The sequence below is a fragment of the Alligator sinensis genome, unplaced genomic scaffold (assembly GCF_000455745.1).
Source record: "Alligator sinensis unplaced genomic scaffold, ASM45574v1 scaffold1266_1, whole genome shotgun sequence".
NCBI lineage: Eukaryota > Metazoa > Chordata > Crocodylia > Alligatoridae > Alligator > Alligator sinensis.
This window is the reverse complement of record NW_005842929.1, coordinates 414,420-418,734: the sequence shown is the minus strand read 5'-3', so window position 1 is coordinate 418,734 and position 4,315 is coordinate 414,420. Positions and strand designations below refer to the sequence as shown.

Here is a 4,315-nt window from a genome sequence, read left to right as displayed (position 1 = left end):
GTTTATATATAGAGAGGATGTGATGATGTCTTGCTTTCAGTAAGCAAAACACCTAGCAAAATAGAATCATTTTGGTCACAAACTGACACACTCATTCTTACAGTGCTGATATGCTGCGTGTGTGTGGTTTGCACTGTAGCCTTTTGTTCATGGATAATAGTGAAACCGGAAAAGCTGGATGATGAACAGAAGGGTAAAGACACCGGGGATTACACTGCAAAGCAGAGCTCTTGGATCAGAATATGTGAAGCCAAAGGTATTTCCTTTCTTTTGACCAATTAAAGGAATTTCAATTTTTTAAAATAAAAGCAGCCACTGCATAAACCTGTTACTGCTGTTTGCACTGTTCTAGGCCTGGTTTAGGAGCAGGGCTCCTTGAAATTCCATATTACCTCAGTGATTATGCTAATAGGATTAGAACAAAGATCAGTTGTTTCCAGAAACAGTTTTAAAAATAACATTTGGTGGAAAAGCACTTAGTTCAGAATTTGAACTTCAGAAAAATTTGGTTTTACTTGCACTTGAACCCTAGGATTGCAGTATTTCTGCCAGTCACTAGTATACATTACTCTCTTGACTCAGTCATAGAATAGAAACTACATAGATTACTGTCCTAATCATACAAAAATAGAGGTAAGTAGAAGGCAGCAAGAGAACTGCCATGGATTTCAAAAACACAGATCAATTTGAGGCTGAAGCCATAAAAATAATCCTATTAATTATGTCAGTATGGTTCTTCCTGTTAAAATATACCCCTACAGATATTGAAATGAAGCCTTAGTGGATAAACATTTCTGATTCTGTGTGTCTCCATAGTGTTTCAACATAAATGCTAGGTCAGACTTTGAGAACAGAGCAGCCCTTATCCTCTGTCATCAAAACAATTCCAGGTGCTCCAAATATACTGGGGGTTTTTTGCTAATTTTATTAATTGTAATTGGGATCATTATTATAAAAGAGTATGATAAGGTTTTTGCAGGTGTCTAGCATGACATGTCTGCTCAAAAAAGAAATTTAAGTAGAAATAGGTCCTTTAAATACCACCAAGTGAACAGGAACAGGACTTGATGAATTTAATGACAGAATCACGATTCTGTCGAAGGAGATTTGTTTTAATATAATCCGGCTTGATAGTAGCTACAATTTCTGTTCACCTTCCCAAGAAACCAATATATCAGACATACAATTTTTATATTTTCTTGTGACCTCCAGTCTAAGAGAAACTTCAGAATTGTCAGCTCCATGTGCCCACATGGTGGTTAAGTATTTAAGATGGATAGCAACACATACTGTTTTATATTATATTTAGAATAAAGTCTATGATTGGAAAGCATTCCTGGTTTTGAGGATAGCATTATACAGCACAGGTTACAAAGCTATCAATTCCTTTCACATATGCTAGTTCACGTGCTGGTTTCTAAGTATCTAGATAGTCAGTTGATTTCTGAACTGTAACCTCTGAGTGCCTTGTACATTTGCATGCTGTATAAATAATCTGTTAATCTATTCTATGGGCTTTATAATAGTAATTCACAATTTGAAAATTAAATTGTTTAATGCTGTGTACATTGCAGAATAAAGTTCATAATACATTTCTTACCTTTGATTAAAATATTGATAAACAGCTTCACAGCTACTTAATCTTGAATCTGGTTTCAGTTTATCTAACCTTGTGCATAATTTGGTGCTAGGGGGAAATCCAGGCATTTCCCCCTCTGTTTCAGACTACATACCTTGGACCAGTGCTGGGGGAAGATGGTTCCACCTGGAGGCCGCTCAGATGCATCTAGACCTCAGTATATTGCTGTTAAATAAAGAATGTTTGTAGTTGAAGCTTTGAAGTAAAGAGATTTCTCTGACTAGCCGTGTCACAGACTGTCATGTTGGACACACTGGCTATTGTTTCAGCTTTTCACTCTGAAAATTGGGGTAGTACATGCTATGCTGATGTATGAGCCTTTTTTCATAGATTAATAATTTATAAAGGGATCATTATATCATAGTATGGCTCTAGGATTTCAGCACGTAATTCTTGCATGAATGAAGTCTAATCATTTGAGGTTGAGCTGTTGTTGTGCCTCTCTTAGAAGGAAAGCACTAAACACCCTTATTTGTGTCTTTAAGAAGCCTAAATTTTCATGCTAGAAATAACTTTCTGGTATATCAAAACTTTAATATCACTTTATTGCTATATTTGTGATTTTTTTGTCATCTTCAGTTACAGTGTGATTGAGCAGCTGAACTGCCAGCTTCTAGAATTCAATATAAGACTCAGATTTCTATTTTTTATAAATCCTAGTATGTGAGACCCATTAACCATGTCAAATAACGAGATACTTTTTGGTTCTAGAGAGTGTCCAGTTGTATCAAGTTGAAATAGTTAAAGCAAGATGATAAAGGGTTGGAACACCGATGGTCTTAACGTTGGTTTAAATTATAGGATTTGAGAACCCCAAGAAATGAATTCTTACTCCCATTGCTTTGTGCTGTACAGTACAGTACAGAAAGGCAGACCAGGCCAAATAGCTCACAGTTTGGCTGGCTGTAAATGAACATTGCTGAACAGTAGAAGTCCAGCAGATGCTATCTTGATATTACATGAGTTATTAATTAAATCCTAATTGATAGCTCATAATATTCGATCATATAATTATCATAGATTACTTGTTTAATTAGCGCCTTTTTTTGCTGATGGTCCATGACTGAGTATCGGTCCTCCCTGATTTTTCCACCAGTATGAATTTTGTTTCTTTTAAAGACAGTACTTGTCTTCTGCACAAATATATATACATGTATGCTTTGGCATTTACAAAATAGGTATTTCAACTAGAAAGAGTGATTATTTATTAAATTACATTTAATTTATAAATGTAATTTATTCTATTTTTCTTTTTTTGGAAGCTGACAGTGTGTCCTGCTTAGATGGACCAAGAAAACGTGGATATTGGAGCGTGTACTCCACTTGTTAATGTCATCTGCACTGACAATGGGGACCTTTAAATAAACACTTCTAATTCTCATTTCAAATTAAATCTATTTTTTTACAATATAAACTATATTTCATGACAATGAAAAATATTTCTAAGGAGTAGGAACAATAGGATCATATATATACATGATTTAATTGCAGTGTAAATAATGCATGTCACCCAACTGATCCATTTTTAAAATAAAATTTGGTTTAATTTTCCTCGTCTACATGTATCAACTTGATAAACCTACCCATAAGCCCTACTGCTGGATGTGTTTCCTATCTTTCTATCTTTGTACCTGTATGTATCGTTTGGTATCTCTCTACTGCATAAAACAGCAGATTTTAAATGAAGAATTTCAAAAATGAGGATTCTTTGAATAAAATGTTTTGATTGTGTTGATCTTTATAAAGACCACTTTCCTGCCCTTTCTTTTTCCTTGGCACTTTCATGTCATGACTTTAAGATGTAGTTCCACAAAGACTTTCCAAATCTGCTGCCATTATTTGGGAAGAGGAAATTAGGACACAGGCCTTAGCGCCTGCTGCAGAAGTGACAGGTAAGGAAGTTACAAGTGGGAATGGGGAGTAGGGAATTTGTTAGAAACAAATTTTAATAATACTCTTTTAACTAATAAAGTATGAAAATAATTTGAGTAGTGTTAAAAAAAAAAAAGATGTGAAGTACTGCTTGACTTGGAATGCAGCTTTGATTTATGAACTACAGATAGACTCTGATTTGTCATTTACAATATTCAGAATTCAGGAAAAATTCCGTCAGAACAGAATTTTGTTTTCCGAAATTCAAATATGTCCTTCAAGACCTTAAGATAATCACAGTTGTACTTGAATTCTTTTTCTATCCAAAGAATTCATATTTATTTTCTATGCTTCCTAAAACGTCACTACCTTGTAAATCCAAGGAAACTTTTTCCCTTGGGCTTTGTCTACCCAACAATTCCATACTGATTTTACTAAAATTTTAAAATGGATTTAAACTGGTACAAGGGTCGACTGGACTCATTTAATCTCTTCAGGACTAGTTTATATCCATTCTGTTTTATTGATGAGTTAGTTGTTGCAAATGAAATCCTGAATCAGCTGGAAATCAGTTTGTATGAGGTCCAACATAATGAGATTCACAACTATGGTTCCTATGCACTACCGTAAAATTTTTTTATTATTATTCATGTCGTACTCTTTGTACTGGCTTAACTACATCTTTCCAAGTAAAATTTAAATTGTCAGGAACTTTTTATATGTAGACCAACCTTTCATCTAGGTTTCTGTAATTAACCCCCCCCCCCCCCCCAATTTTTAAATTTTTTTTATTTTTTCCTTATT

The 4,315-nt window shown here is 34.3% G+C and overlaps 1 long non-coding RNA gene across 1 annotated transcript in view; it reads left to right on the top strand.

The window, feature by feature from the left end:
- The first annotated feature begins 271 nt into the window (after positions 1–271).
- Positions 272–4,315, top strand: part of LOC112548108 — a 17,600-nt gene continuing 13,556 nt past the window's right edge. The window contains exon 1 of the long non-coding RNA XR_003091914.1: positions 272–3,531. This is a non-coding gene — a long non-coding RNA (uncharacterized LOC112548108). The remainder of the gene's footprint in view (positions 3,532–4,315) is intronic.